General features: G+C 41.8%; 1 protein-coding gene and 1 long non-coding RNA gene across 12 annotated transcripts in view; one reads left to right on the plus strand and one right to left on the minus strand.

The window, feature by feature from the left end:
• Positions 1-596, minus strand: part of LOC120538021 — a 28,976-nt gene extending 28,380 nt beyond the window's left edge. Inside the window, exon 1 of the long non-coding RNA XR_005635427.1 lies at positions 366-596. This is a non-coding gene — a long non-coding RNA (uncharacterized LOC120538021). The remainder of the gene's footprint in view (positions 1-365) is intronic.
• Positions 1-16,943, plus strand: part of ralgapb (Ral GTPase activating protein non-catalytic subunit beta) — a 111,195-nt gene that overhangs the window by 473 nt on the left and 93,779 nt on the right. The window lies entirely within an intron of this gene.

Consider the following 16,943-nt stretch of genomic DNA (forward strand, 5'->3'; position numbering starts at 1 on the left):
TTTCGTCGTGCCGGATATCGCAGTTGGATGTTTTTTTTCCCCATTTGCGGGGTCAGTGCATTAACCGCGTACGTGTCGCGGAGTTTTCACACAACCCCGCGGCTTTCCTGTTTAGATGCGGGACTGGGAAGCCGAGCGGAGTCCAGCCCAGCCCTTCCGCTCTCTTGGCTCGTGAGCAGAAGCGGAGCTGCTTGACTTGTCTCTCCCATCGAGGCTGGCCCCACGCTTGCAGTTCCCGAGCCGATGTCCGCCTGACAAGCTCCCGGGAGGAGACGGACGTCATTACGGTGAGCTGTACCACCTTTATTTTTAAAATCGGATTGGGCCCGGCCGATCGGAACGACTCGCAGGTCGGGCTCTCCTACTTTTGTCTCGAGTCTCAACGCCAGGCTCTGTAGCACCACGCCTCCCTTTCTGTTTGGGTTCACTGAAGTGCCGTTCGGGGCTGACTCGAGACGTAGCCTCGTACTTCTGTCCAGCGCTTTGGCCTGGGTGGCCTCTTGTGACGTACACATTGTGATCCATAAGCAGCGTTTAAAGTGGACAAGATGTCCGGAGCTGCGATGCACCTGCGTCCACGACGTTGTTTGTCTAAACCCCCCCCCATACCCCCGTTGTAAATTGCAAATGATCTGAAATGAATGACCTTGAATGTCTTGTCATCCGATTAAACTGCATGCGTGTTTGTGATTTTTGTGAGCAATGAGTTGAGGTGCACTTGCTGATTAGTTTGAAACAAGGCCAAGTGGTTCAAGCAAGTGAGTTTATTTGCAGGCCCATACTGCTGCAGTACCTCTGAGCTGAAGTGTTTGCACCCATCCTTTCAGAATTAGATGTGTATTATTTTGAGAGGACTTCTGCTTCCAGAACAATGCACTCTTTTGTCCCACGTGCACTTCTTCTTTTATAATTCCTCTTCTTTTGTAGTCTAGTCTAATTTTATTCACTCATAGATAAATGTATTTTATAGAACAACAAAGCAATTCTGCCGGTTGGTTGGCAAAGATGAGGAAGGCAGAGATATAAAAGTAAACTCTCACCGCAAAAACCTGTTTACGTCTGTTTCTTTTTGGCACCACAGCCTATCAATCTATGAAATGAAAAGTTGGCCGACTCACTCGTCAACAAAATCGGGGGACATTTCCCGGATAGTCAATATGCAGAAATTTGACAGGATTGTACATCTAGGGCAGTAAGTACCCACTTAGAAAAGGCAGTTGTGTATTTAGGGGTATCCCCACCCATTCTAGAAAAACTAAATGCCCCAAAGTCTGAAAAATCACTTCGACTGAGTTGATTTAAAATTGTTGACGTTATAGAAAAAAAAAGAAAATTAGCTGAACATTTTTTTTTAAATTTGTAGGTAACATTTTGTTGTCTATTTATTAATATTATGCCAATGTGCATGCAGTGTGTTGCGATAAGAGTGGGCTTTATGCAAACAAAGGATGGAGCACAAGTGATTGATAGGCTGAATAGCAGCACTAACCAATAAGGTGGATCGATGACTAAAGAGGGAGAGGTGTCCTGGACAGGGAAAAGAGACATGATCACGTTTGGCGTCTGCAGTCAGGTATGAAGTGATAGGTGAAAGTTCTGTGAACCTCATAGCAGGAGAGCAAGAAGTTGAGGTTGTGTCCTTTAATCAAATGCAAGCCTGGACCAGGGTAGGGGCTACAAAAGGCCTATTGCTTCTAGCCCTTGATCTTTTTCTCTATTGTATATACGTGTTTCATAGCAGAAGCTCCTCATCTTTTTGTTTATCATGTACAATATTGCCATACAATGTTGCACCATTACATGAACTTGCGCGAAAAATCCAAAGGGATCCCTGGTTTTATATTCATGTAAGTCCACCCGCAGCAATCACAAAGGAGACTAAAATCCCCACCCCGATACCTGCGAATCCTAGAAACGCCTCTGGACCGACTGTGTCAGTTTAAGTTTAACTTGTCCACCACAGGCTACTCCATTGTAATATACATTGACATCTGTGGACTTTGAAAAGGAACCTCCACCCCTGCCCTCCGAATTTACATGTGCGTCTGCCCCACCCCTCCGCTTCCCAAAATTCTTTACATATACATTTGCATCTGCGGGTTTTAAAGGGGCACCACATACAACTGACGAGAAACACGAAATGCTTGAATGAATGACTGTAGTACTAGGGTGCTGCAGTGTGTTAGCCATAACGGATGTTGTGACAAGTCAAGCAAAGAAATGAATGAATGACATAAACAAAAGCAAATCATGAGAGATGCTAAATATATGCTCAAATTTAATTTGAAGAAATTGCATTTTCCTATAAGGTTATGTTTCATAGTGACCACCAACAAACGGAAAATCACTAGGAAAAGCAGGAATTGTCCTATGGTAGGAATGTTTTACTCATGGACAGTTGTGTAGAGCACATTCAAGAGTAAGCAGCTCCAGGGATCTAATGCAGTAAAACCTTGGATTGCGAGTAACTTGGTCTGCAAGTGTTTTGCAAGACGAGCTAAAATTTTCAGTAAATTTTAACTTGATAAACAAGCGAGGTCTTGCAATTCGAGTAGTATGTATACGCTTTGTCTGCCGAGTGTCATGTGATCACAACTGAGCCAATGGTGGTTTTCTCTCCGCGGGATTGTGGGTAATCGTCTCCCATGCTCGGTCTCAGTCGCTGTGCCGCACTCCTATAGTCAACATCCGTATGAACGTGTACTGTTTACTATAGCATTGTGACCATGTGTGTGTGTTGTAAGGTGCGAGTCCCTGTCTTACACCCCAAAACACGAAGCTGAGTCTCAATTCTTTAGCAAAACCAGCTTTTATTCAGCTTGAAACAGGAACAGCATAGTTATTTATTGTAGCGGGATCTGTCACTCAGACACAGCAATCAGGCAGGGTTGGGGCCAGGTTAATGGACAAGTAATAGTGTGCCCTTACATTTAAAGTGTTCCTTGCATCTCCCATCGACGGCCGGCACTTATAGCTAACCGCAATCTTTTTCAGATTCGGGTTTATGGCGAACTGCTACAGTGCTGGGAGCTTGTGGTTGCTTCGGGATGCTCTTCCGCGTGTCATCCCACTGGGGGGGAATCCCAAAAGAGCATTTTTTTAATTTTGTGTCCAAGTGTAGTGACTCTTTGGGCAAAAGCAACTGTCAATGGATATGTTTATTGTTTAAGTCGCAGACAGATACCGGTGATTCCGTTAGTTATATATATATATATATATATATATAAAACCCTCCTCCTCCTCTTCCTCTCTCTCATCTCCCTCACACCAGCCACGATTCTTTTTAGAGGTAAAGTGCAGGTTAATTTGTTTTTATTTTGTATTAATCATTTTTATATGAATAGTTTCCATTATTTCTAATGGGGAAATTCGCTTTGATATGCACAGCAGATTGTGGGCTGTTTTAATAAAAACAGTTAAAGACCTTTCTATTGTGGAAAAAATATTAACAAAATTGCCTCTAATTATAGTTTTATCTTTGTTTTTATCTTGTAGTGTCTTTAAAAATTTTTATGTAGCACTTTGAGGTTTACTACAAATGTAAAGCACCTTATAAATAAAGTGTATTATTATTATTATTATATACAAGTACTTTGGATTACAAGAACGTTTCCAGGACAAATTATGCTCGCAAACCATGGCACCACTGTGATGTTATTATTATTATTTAACCGATGCCTTTAATCAAGACGGCTTACATCATCTTAAATATGATTAGTTACATTTCTTTTTTTCCAGTTATAGTACAGGCAGGTGAAGTGACTTGCTCATGGTCGCAGTGTCAGCACCAGGATTTGAATCCACAACCTTAGGGTTTGAAGTCCGAGGTCCAAATCCTTAACCACTGCAGTATACCACATTGCCTGCAAATAATTGTAGTCTTTGGTTAAAAAAATAAATGTAAACCTACAAATATGTCATACAGAAAAATATTTGGTTACATAGTATTTCTGATACACCCGATTAACTGATGCCCATTGTCTCATGAAATATCCTGGGTGAAGCCAGGTAACACAGCCAGCCTTGTATGTTTCTCAAATGAGTTTTTGCACGGCCTGAATGTTAACTAAATCTTCTAATGCCTAAACCAAGTGCTGTTAGTTGTTGTTGGATTTTTGTGACGGGAATGAGCTCGGGTGCAGTGAAGCAAGTCAAAAAATGCGACCAGTGTTTCTTATCCACTTAATGGGGCTGTTTACTGTCCAGTTAATTTGGTAATGGAGACAGGCATGCTTAAAACAAGAGCTTTGTTTATCACTACTCGGAAAACGTCAAGGAGGCCCTCGCTTCACACGTAATGTATTGAGAACCATCAGATTTACTCGGCAGCAGCATTATCTGGGATTAAATTGCAACACTTCTGCAAGCATAGACAAAGCTTAAGGCTATTTCTTGCAATTTTAATCTTCTTTATATTTAAGTAGTGCTTTTAGGCTGCTTGCTCCACATGGACTTGTGCCACAGTTTTTATTTTATGTGGTGCCTATCTGTATCTCCACAACTGGAACACTGAGGGGTGAAACAAGTCACTTAGGGCAGTGCAGAGAGTCAGTGCAAGGATGGGCGCAACAACCATCAGGATTTGCCAGTACTACAGGGTGAGGCAGAAAGGACGGACGTCTTTGAAATGGCTAGAACTCACCACTCGGTGGAGTGACAGATGTGCGGTAGGTGGCGTTAGGTTCGTGAAGTCTTAGCATTTTTTTATTTTCTTTTTAGTTGAAGTGTTTTTGTGTACAACTGTTTTGTCAAGAACAACCAATCTACTACCGCAGTTCAGTGTGAGTTTCATTGCCATTTCAATATCCACGGAAATAAAGCTGTTCCTGCTCGTAACACTATCCTACGTTGGGTTAAAACACTTCGCACACGAGGTACACTAATGAACAAAAGACAGCCGGGGGCTACACGGACGGCACATACCCCTAAAAATGTGGAAAGTGTACGACTAGCCCTGCTGTGCAGTCCAAGTCGATCTGCTTCGAAGCATTCTTCTGAACTTGGCCTCTGTAATCGTTCGGTAAGGCGTATTTTGCATCTAGACCTGCATTTCCATCCCTACAAATTGTCAAAAGCTATTTCAATATGATCTCAAATCTTTCAATAAATTTCTTTGTAAGAAAAAATTTACAATTTTGTGATTTTGTAAAAAACGTCCGTCCTTTCTGCCGCACCGTGTACTTACTGGTATATCGCCACCCATTTCCTTTTTCAGTGATTGAAGCAGAGGTGGGTGAAGCAAACTACTCATGGTCGCAGAAGCAGTCTGCACCAGGCATAGACTGGTCATTACCTAGCCAGAGAACTTTAGCAGGTTTCACTCCCTATGCCAAAAGAAATCACATGATGGTGGGTTGTTCAACAATGGTGGAATCCCACAGCAGTGTGTCCATGTTCATTTGACCTTGACTACAACTAGGCTACCAACAGAGCGCTGCGCTATGCGTGTTCAAACTACCCATAATACACTGTGAATCTGTTGTATTGCTTCACCTTCTCTCTGTTGTGGTTATCATGTAATTTTCAAATTGACTTTACTGTTTTGAATTACTCTCGTATTTAACTTGAATCACATTTGTCCTACGTGGATAAATGGAGAGGTTTGGCATCAGGAAAGGCATCTGGCTGTAAAAGTAATGCCTCGAAAAGCATCGACCCCCACATAGAAGTAGGAAAAGAAGAAGAGGAAGAAGAAGTTTACTTATTTTCTTTAGTGCTTTTTAGGGGAAATATTTTAAAGTCTCTGGAATCAAACATTGAGCACACTAGTGTGACTGAAAATGTGGTCAAAAATCCATATAAATTAGATATCAACAATTTATTGGTGTTTTGGTTTAATACCATGACTCCCGTCCCCCACTCACCAAATACAGTTTCAGAAATGTTTTATGAAGGTTTTATTATGGAAAATAATAACCCTCAAATATGCCTATCTTAAAAGTGAAGCAAGGTCTCCTGAGGCCCACGTTGCTTTTGCCTCAGTAATGTCGCACAGTGTGAAGGGTCACTTCTGGACTCCGTAGTGATTTCTAAGTTTGATTTTGCATTCCCCATGCTTTTCATATGTGAAAATATTTGGAGTTTTCTGTCATCAAACTCAGTAGTCCCATGTGACTGATGCATACCGCCGTGGTCAATTTTTTCCAACAGCATACTTGTTATGCATTGTTGAAATATCTAGAGAAGTTTAAAAAGTATTCCTTATGGGAAATGACATTCCAAGATCAAGCTCACCTGGAGCTGAACTCAACACAACAACGGAAACCACAAACCATTGGCAGGCTGAGCCTCAGTGTGCCCTGCTGCTCTCAGTGTTTCCTACAGAAAATGAATTTGATATAACTGGTGTTTGGGTTGGGTGGTAAGCAGGGAAGTGTTTCTGTCTTGGCCAAATTACCATTTCCATTATATTTGAGATATTTTGGTGGTTAATTCATACATATTTTTTAATTGATTGCTTAATAACTATGATGATTATTACTATTTTGCATCGTGCTGATCTGGGTAACCAAAAAAAAACCTAAGAAAACTGAACTTTACCAAGCCACAGTTGGCTGAGAAGGACTCATAGCTCATACATGGGTAAGGTTGCCCACCCTTCCAGTTCTTGAGTTGTGTTATGCATATTATGTCATCGGCTCTGTATTAAGACCAAGATTGATGTTCAAGGCCCAATGGTTCATGAGTTTTTACGTGACAGATGGATAACCTTTATCATTATATGTATAGGGCAGCACGGTGGTGCAGTGGTAGCGCTGCTGCCTCGCAGTTCGCTTCCCGGGTCCTCCCTGCGTGGAGTTTGCATGTTCTTCCTGTGTCTGCGTGGGTTTCCTCTCACAGTCCAAAGACATGCAAAAAGTGTGCTTGATGTGTGTGTGTGTGTGTGTGTGTGTGTGTGCGCCCTGCGGTGGGCTGGCACCCTGCCCGGGGTTTGTTTCCTGCCTTGCACCTTGTGTTGGCTGGGATTGGCTCCAGCAGACCCCCGTGACCCTGTGTTAGGGTATGATGGGTTGGAGAATGACTGACTGACTGATTATATGTATGTATACATAGTAGTAGTAGTAGTGCAACAGGACAGATTTTAAAAATCCGTAAACAAACAGGTAACGCTAGCTAAGCAGAGGAAAGGTACACTCCAAAACATGGCCAGAAGCTGGTGTGTGAGTGAGGAGGACCCCTCCCAGCTACCCACTCCTGACGTCACACTTCTCCTCCCCTTGGCCTGCAGCCTCTGTCTCTGATTAGCGCAGTAATATGCTACTCGATTAGCACAAATAAATCACTTATACAAGCGAGCTATGATTCTTGGCGCAATGACAAGTCGCAAAATCAACCGGAATGTTCAAGCAAATTATAGAAAAAAAACCAATCTGAATTCATTAAGTAGTTCTCTTGTGAAAAGCAGACAGACGTACAGTACAGACAGATGTTTAATTGTACACACATATATATAGAGAGAGATATATAACATGTATGACTTGCTACAGTACCTGTTGAACACAAGAAATAACCAATATTTTTTAAAATTATTCTCTCTCTAACCTTGTGTGTACCTTCAGTTCCTTTAGTTTATATTTTCGCTCGTGTGTCTCTTCACTGGTGCACCCATTCTTGACTACATTTTCTTAAACCTGCTTTTCAGACTCTTTGATTAGTTTTGAGGCGCCTTTCTCCCCTCCTGTCTGGTTTTATTTTTTTATTTTATTTTTCGGTTTTATTCTTTGACTGTGACTCTTTAGTCCTCCTTGTGCGTCTCACACTTGCACATCCTCTTATGTTGCATCACCAAAGTCAGACTGTCCAATCGGATTGCTCTGATGGACTGGACACAAGAGACCTTGGTGTTTTATTATGTAGTAGAGTAGGAAACAGAGGATTATTGTTGGGCTACTCTCTTACTGCTTGCCCAGCCACACTCCTATAATAGACAAGGCAGGTTTGGAAAACACAGCAAGGTGCGTTGGTTATGAGGGGTTGTGTGTGGAGACTTCATTAGTCCCTCGTTTTTCCAAAGACATTGATGATATTTAGCTGAGCAAATCACATGGTTTGAGGATCTGCTCAATAGTGAGACAGATAATAAGTAAAAAGTGAAAATGTGTTTGTGTATATTTACATACAAGTACTGTGACTGTGGGAACAAAATGATCAACTTTCAGTTTTCAATGGATTTACACATTTTAGGTATTTTAGAGCAATGGCGGTCTGTGTGTTAGAATGTGAGTCAGTAGACCTGATAACTTCACAATGAATCACTTTGTGCAAATTAACGTTGGCATACTTATTAGCGTTGTAAAATGCTTGGAGCCTATTGATTCTGAACTACATCTCTCCAGTGGGGTTTTCTCTATAGCAGTAATGATTTTCTGTTTATAGCTGCTGCACCTATCGTAAAGGGGAAATACAGTATATGTTTTTAAACATAATTCTTATGTTTTGTCCTGCATTACTAAATTACCAAATTTCAATGTGAGTGCTAGAAAATCTGGACAGTCATGAAAAGTTAACAAGCCAAAATCCAGTATTGAAAAGTATTTAAAATTAAATGGGACTTAAAAGTCATGAAAATCCAAATAGTGGCATATCTTGAGATAAAGCATCAAATCATCCACAACTCACATTAATAACACCTTGCGTTGTGCTCTGAGCGCGAGCATATTCACGAATGGTATAAATATAATCATTGACCAAGGGAACACACCAGTTCAACAACAAATTGTTGGGGTGCCAACCGGGTCGCCTCTCTTTAATATCCGTGGTATGAAATCCAAATAGACAGGTGCATGATGGGACCCACGAGAACTAAAGAACAATAAGCACTTCATAGAGCCTCAGAAGCAGGGTAGAGTTGCCCTGTGGAGTGGTCATGTTAGTTGGGGTCCTCGTACAAGGGGGTCTGCTCTTTTTCAAATGTGATCTTCCAGGATCGTCTCAGCCTTGTAGTCCTTTTACTAGACAGGGCAGAGTCAGTTGCTCTTATTATGTGTCTTCCCTGAGCTGTGGGTGGAAAAAGAGATAATGTCGTCACCCCTCGTACCCCAGAGTGGTAGTGCTTAACTTAAACGAGCCCAGAAGGTGACCCTGTGACGCTCATGCATGACTGTATGTGCGTGTACAGAGTAGTCAAAATGCCACAAAAATATGTATTTAACTTGACTGCAAAGGTTGGCTTCGACATAACAAGTCAAATAAGTATATGGTTGGGTACCATTACTGCCTGAAGAAGTTTGACATTGGGAGTATGGGGGAGTCCACTTTAAATTGCCGTATAGAAGGAAGAAACATTGTGAACTGACGAAAAGCAAGGAAGCCAGTAATTCTGTTAAGAATATTTTGGACTTTTTGTGTGACTGTCGTCTCATCTGAGCGCCACACCAGCGAGCTGAAGAAGCACAAGTGGATTAGCCAGCAGTAGCACTAGCGAGAGCTTTAGTTGGGTATTGATATCCCTACTGTGTCGCCATCTTTGTCTTCATATGGGACTAAAAGTGTATGGACAAACTCGGTTTATTTATACAAGTCATGGTAACCTTCATACGGTGCATGTGGATGCCCTTCCCAAAGTATACCCCGTATTTTTCATCTGCAACAATTTACTACCTAAAATATAGCAGCATAACTTTTTTATGATCATCGATGTACCTAATAGGAATCGGGTTGGACCCCAATACAATAAAGTCTCCGCATTTTAATGTGCGTCGTTTGTGAACAGTGCTCAGACAAAACATGAATCTCTTTTTTTTTTTTTCTCTCCATGATTTCTTTGTATTTTTTGCTTGCACGCACCAAAATATTGTCACATTTGTTTGTTCAGAAAACTTGTTAGCTGTTTTTAAAATGCAACGGCCCTGCGTAGAATAGCATGGATCGTTTGTAGCTGAATTATTATTCCAAGTAAGTAATGTCAGTTTTAGTAATATGGGTCACGTGTTTCTGTCCATATGTGTTCTTATTAGGTTCATGTAATTCGGAACCGACGTGTCACTTACTCTCGGATTGTCATGCTGGTTGGTACTGGTAAAGTATAAAAGGAAAAAAAAAGAAACCCTGGAATTTCAAATGTAGTGAAGTGTACAAAACACGCAGAGCTTTCTGTAGGGAATGTTTTTACAAGTGACGTGAACGACTTGCGCAGGGTCACACACGTTACTGTGCACGAGGAGCTGAACCAGCAGCTTTCTTCTGTGATGTCCATTGGCCTGTCTCTTTTACTACAAGATCAGAGATTTTATACTGTGCAAAAAAAAAAAAAGCTATGTAGGTTAAAATCTAAGGTCTTGAGGACAGCATGTGTATGAAGTCTTTAATTAAAAATGTTGCTCTTGAGCTGTGACCATTTGAATTTTTTTCAGTTAATTGTTACACCGAGCACTTGTAGGCTTTGAAAAACACTCTTGTCATTTGTAGAGAGAATTAAAGCTGGATCCAAAATTTTGTAGGACCTCTTCTTTCCTTTAGGAACTTTAATTAACAGATTGTTCCCTTGAAAGGTTCACGGCTTCCTCTTTTTCAGCATAGCACGCTTGCTGTTCTGGGAGCCATGCTTGTTTCTCTGACTTGTCCTGTGTTTCCTACAGTTGATATTAAAGTCTGCTCTGAGGAACAGCAATCGTCAGACAAGTGCGGGGCTCACACACAGTGGATAATTCACATGAATGCTCTTCCAAGTTGTAGCTCCCAGTGGGACAATTTGGAGATAACTATAGTATCCAGATTGACAAAGTAGTAATAGAACACCAACCACTTGCCTCGTTTCATTTTATAAAATACAGAAATAAACGGGTCAGCCAGAAATTGCATTTTTGTTGCCACAGTGTATTTGGAGCAACAGGATTCCTGCATGATATCCTTTAATGTGCTTTTCATGTTCAGAGGTATTCGGGAATTGTTATTGTGTGGAATGGTTGGAAAATGAAGAGCGACCTAGCATTTCCAACATAATGCTGATTGGAAATAGAATGAAAGTTTGAAGGTGTGTCATCACAAGCTGGCATGCACAGTAAATCACGTTGTCCGTGTCTAAGGTGGGTTTTTTTTCTCATTTCCACGAGAGTTTCATTTTAGGCAGTGTTTTTTTATATATACAGTATATATAAACCAAAGCCTAATTCCATGTGGCATTTAGCTAGACGTCTTGTTTCTACGTTTGTCTGTAAAGGTCATAGTTTTGTGTGCAGCATTCTTTCCAGTCTCTGCATGTTTTTTTTGTTTGTTTGTTTACTTTTTTCGCTTGTGTCTCCAGATTCTAATTATGGTGTTTTCATTTTTCCGTGAATTCCAACTGAAAAATGAACGTGCAGATAACAAAGTGGTCAGCAGTCAAGCCCCCTGGCTTTGAATTAAGGAGTGGTTTGGAATGAAAACCTTTCAGCCATTATTGCACTTAGGCAAAGGACAAAGGAGTCTGTAGTCTAATGCTGCGCTCACATGCCATCAGAGTCTTTGGAGTGCCGACTTTGGACATTTCACCTGCCAACTTCAGGACATTCACATTTTTAAGAGTAACACTAGGTTACCCCTGATATGGTAAAGGTTGTTGTTATTTTTTCATAAAAATAAATAGGAAACAAAAAAAATGTTTAAAGGTGTATTGTGTTGCTGCAAATGCCTTTTGTCTCCCAAAAATGCCATTTTAATCGACTGAGGTGAAAGTTCAGCATTACGTCACAACTTGGGGAATTCATGGGGTGTTCCTGCCTGTCTGATATCACGTGATGCAGAATTAATTTTGGCAAATTACTCTGATTAGCATCTATATATATATAATTCACTAAGGCAAGACACCCATGGAAAGCACGCCGGAAGGGGCATGGATTCACTAAGCCGTCGACAAGTAAGACACCTATGGCGGACGCAGGGAGGAGCCACGCCGGAGGTGAATTGCCATATGCAGCGTGGAAAAAGGTTTGCGAGGGGTATCCCATGGGATCCTTAAAACAATCCTTCACAACTGAGGTTAGAACACAATGAAGTGAGCAGTCTTTAAAAAACGGGTTTTTGGTTACGACGCACGACCGCGTGCACCATAGCAAACTGTTTTACACGCTACATACAGCAATTCGCATCTGCGACAAACATGCGTCTTCTTAGATGATCCTGCAGGAACACGAAAAGTCTACGTGAGTCACAGGTGCATCTGGACTGTGCAAAGACGACAACGACTCGAGTGACAAGTTAGAGGTGGGCACATGAGCAGACACTACGTGATGGCGGTCTGCCAGTTTTCAGTCACGGACGATTGTGTGTTGGTTTGTTCCGTGCAGTGTTACAATGTTGCTTTTCTTGCTGATTTATTACATTACCGATTTTTCAAATGTTAATTTTTCTCCCTGTGCTTAAAATTCATTAAAAAACGGCCTGATTATGCGGCGTATGGTACGCCGTGGGTTGGCTAGTTTTGAGTAATTTGTGTTTCTAAGGTTAAAGCAATAATTAAAAAAAAAAAAACTTTTTTGGGGAAGTTTAGAGAAAAGCCAAGCAAAATGACACCTTTTATTGGTTAACTAAAAAGATTACAATATGCAAGCTTTCGAGGCAACTCAGGCCCCTTCTTCAGGCAAGATGTAATGGGGAAGTTTGAAATTTTACTGAAATTGTTGTAGGCTTCTTTTTTGGTGGGTGGAGACAAATGACGGATGGGCTGTTTCTCAACGGGATGCTCTCTAGCACAGAGTCTCCGCATTAAAGATTTATTTACGTTTTGCTTTGCTCGCACAAACATGCTGTAGTCTTATTGTTTTCAGTGAGAAAGAAAAATCAATGGAGATGTGTGTCAAATGTCATTTTGTACTATTATTCCAAAAGAAAAAGCCTTCTTTACTGCCCCATTGACCTAATGAAAACTGTGAGCCTCTCGAATCCGAGTGCCATCAGGAGGTCCTGTAGACGTAAGTTGTCGCAATACACAACGTTTTGCTGTAGGGTATGCAGAGCACAGATGCAGATCTTGTCAACTTCACCATGTCAGATTACATGACTGAAAACTGCAGTGTCGATCTTCCACCACATTCATGCTTTACCCTTTTTTCTGCCAGCCAATAGCGCACTGCCTGATGGAGCCAGAACTGTACGAAGGGTTAAGAGCTCCAGCCAGTTCAGTAGTAATCTCTGACCTTTGTTTGTTTTTTTCATTCTCTTATGTAATAAACTGCTCAAAAAAATTAAAGGAACACTTTGAAAACACATCAGATCTCAATGGGAAAAAGAAATCCTCCTGGATATCTATACTGATATAGACTGGGTAATGTGTTAGGAACGAAAGGATGCCACATCGTTTGATGGAAATGAAAATGATCAACCTACAGATCCCTGAATTCAAAGACGCCCCAAAAATCAGAGTGAAAAAATGATGTGGCAGGCTAGTCCATTGTGCCCAAATTGAATTGCAGCAACTCAAATTGTACGCAGCACTTTGTATGGCCCCTGTGTTCTTGTATACATGCCTGACAACATCGGTGCATGCTTCTAATGAGATGACAGATGGTGTTGTGGGGGATCTCCTCCCAGATCTGGACCAGGGCATCACTGAGCTCCTGGACAGTCTGAGGTGCAACCTGGTGGCATTGGATGGACCAAAACATAATGTCCCAGAGGTGTTCTATTGGATTTAGGTCAGGAAAGTGTGGTGGCCAGTCAATGGTATCAATTCCTTCATCCTCCAGGAACTGCCTGCATACTCTCACCACATGAGGCCAGGAATTGTCGTGCACCAGGAGCCACTGTACCAGCATAGGGTCTGACAATGGGTCCAAGGATTTCATCCTGATACCTAATGGCAGCCAAGGTGCCTTTGTCAAGCCTGTAGCGGTCTGTGTGACCCTCCATGGATATGCCTCCCCAGACAATCATTAACCCACCACCAAAGTGCTCATGCTGAATGATGTTACAGGCAGCATAATGTTCTCCATGGCTTCTCCAGACCCTTTCACTTCTGTCACATATACTCAGGGTGAACCTGCTCTCATCTGTAAAAATCACAGGGCACCAGTGGTGCATCTGCCAATTCTGGTATTCTATGGCGAATGCCAATCGAGCTGCATGCTGCTGGGCAGTGAGCTCAGGGCCCATTAGAGGACATGGGGCCCTTGGGTCACCCTCATGAAGTCTTTCTGGTTGTTTGGTCAGAGACATTCACACCAGTGGCCTGCTGGAGGTCATTTTGTAGGGCTCTGGCAGTGCTCATCCTGTTCCTCCTTGCCCAAAGGAGCAGATGCTGGTCCTGCTGATGGGTTATGGACCTTCTATGGCCCTCTCCAGCTCTCCTAGAGTAACTGCTTGTCTCCTAGAATCTCCTCCATGCCCTTGAGACTGTGCAGGGAGACACAGCAAACCTTCTGGCAATGACACGTATTGATGTGCCATCCTGGAGAAGTTGGACTACCTGTGCAACCTCTGTAGGGTCCAGGTATCGCCTCATGCTACCAGTAGTGACACTAACTGTAGCCAAATGCAAAACTAGTGAAGAAACAGTCAGAAAAGATGAGGAGGGAAAAATGTCAGTGGCCTCCACCTGTTAAACCATTCCTGTTTTGGGGGTCATCTCATTGTTGCCCCTCTAGTGCATCTGTTGTTAATTTCATTAACACCACAGCAGCTGAAACTGATTAACAACCCCCTCTGCTACTTAACTGACCAGATTAATATCCCATAAGTTTCATTGACTTTATGCTATACTCTGATTAAAAAGTGTTCCTTTAATTCTTTTCAGCAGTATATTTGAGACATCAGACAGATTAGAGTCCCCTATTTATGAGGTCCGCAGTCCCTGTGCTGCCTGATGGAGCCGATCCTGTGTGAAGGGTGAATAGCTGAGGTGTGTTCAGCTGCTTTCTCTGCCCTTTTCTTTTCCATTCTGTTTTGGTAGCCTAAAATGTGAGCTGGCAAACGGCTGAGCTTCTCTTCTATTTGTGACATTCAAAAACTTGTGTTTCTTATTCTTCGTCACTACATTCTATGCTGAAAACTCATTGGTTCTCAACTCTCGAACGTAAAGAGCCCACCCCTCAAATTAGTTTGATTTTAACCTAACCCAGGGGTGGTGAACTCCAGGCCTCGAGTGCCGCAGTGGCTGCAGGTTTTCATTCTTACCGTCTTCTTAACTAGTGGCCAGTTTTTGCTGCTGATTACTTCTTTTAATTAACTTGACTCAGGCCCCATAGTTGTTTATTTTTCTTTAATTAGCAGCTAAACAATAATGAGACCCAAAACAAGCCACCACATGACCAGCTCCCCTGTGCCCATCACACAATATCTGAAATTAAAGAGAGGTGATGGTCTTGGTAAGGTTAATCTCTCAGATCAGATCACATTTTGACATTGGTGCTCTTAGAAAGAACAGAAAAACAACAGTTTTTGAATTGTGTGCTGTGGCAGAATAAGAGCAGCAACAAGCCATGGAATTAAATAATGGATTTAATTAACAGCGAGAATTGGCTTCTCATTAAGAAAGTGATTGGAGTGAAATTTGGTTGGAGTTTGAAGCCCCAATTTAGCTGGTCATCTGTTGGCTCGTTTCACATCTCATTTCTGCTTGGCTGTCATTTAATGAAGGAAGGAATCAATTCAGAGGGCTGAACTCTTCTAACAGGGCTATTAAAGTAAATGGAAAAAAGTTAATTAGCAGTGAAAAACTGGTCACTGATTAGGAAAAGGGTGAGAATGAAAACCTGTAGCCACTGCGGCCCTCCAGGCCTGGAGTTCGCCACCCCTGACCTCACCACTCGCAGACTAGTTGTTCTCGGTTGTTGGGTATGTCACTTCAGGTAATCAGCTTCACAGGAGCCTGCTGCCAACCGCCTCCAACTATGTAAATGAAGGCTACTACTGAAAAATCGCAGGAAAAGTCGTCTGATGTGGCATAGCCTTTACATACTGAAGTTGCAAGTTCTGTATTGCGTCTGCCTGATGGAATGGATAGGAAACTTTTAGAAATGAAAGACACTTCAAGAATTCACAGCAGACCTTGTTTGAAGAGCGTGTAGTGCTTGGCTGGCGTTTCCAGCATGAGGCCCACGTAAGGTCACTGCCAGTGTTTGTAAGATTAGCAAGGATTGGGCAGAAAGCCCTGGTAGCAAAAGATGCTCTTGATTGTTATATGGCTGATTTATTTTTCCAAGGCAACTTACAACATTTGAGAGATACCATTGGTTACATTTTTTTGTTTTTGTTTTTTTCCCAAATAGAATACAGGGAGCTAAAGTCACACAGTGTCAGTAGTGGGATTTACCCCAACCTCGGGGTTTGAAATCCAAAGGCCAAACCACAATGCCACACTGCCTGTGAATATGAAGGGCAGTTTTATTCTAAACTGTGTTGATTAGTTTTCAAAATAAAAAGACTGCGCCTGTCATAAAGGTTCAAAGTTCATATTTTAGTGTTCTTTTTACCTGCAGTTCAGAAGTAATGTGTTTACATGTTAATTCTTTTTGCACTGGCATAACTCGAGTCACAGGTTCTGTAGCAGTAACACTTTGGTATTGTCGCTCTCCGATTCTCTCGTGCCTTGAGGGTTTGTAAAGAGTGACCCTCTTGTTGTTAGTGTAATATGTTGAACCTTGGGATTGGCATTTCTTCTACAAGGTTCCATCTGCTGTAGTTTTGCCAGATCAAATGTCACTATTCGAATATACTGTACAGTAATTCAAACTTATTTGAAAAAGGGCTTATTTAAAGGCAGAAGCTAACATCCGATTGTACAATAATGGTTATCTGCCTTGCACTAATTTTGCATAGTGTTTCTCCAGACACTCTTTGTAATGCTGCCATATTTTGCATATCTGTTTTTGCGCCTCACTTTCACTCCCAGCCTTTTTGTCATTTTGCATGGCTAGTGTGTTGTTATAATTAGTGAAACAGTCTGCCTTCACAATGTAGTTTGGGACAGTTTTTCTGTCCCTTCTTATCGCTTTTTTTGATCTACAGGTGTACTCTGAGCATTTTTAAAT

This window comes from Polypterus senegalus, chromosome 10 (genome assembly GCF_016835505.1).
Source record: "Polypterus senegalus isolate Bchr_013 chromosome 10, ASM1683550v1, whole genome shotgun sequence".
Classification (NCBI taxonomy): domain Eukaryota; kingdom Metazoa; phylum Chordata; class Cladistia; order Polypteriformes; family Polypteridae; genus Polypterus; species Polypterus senegalus.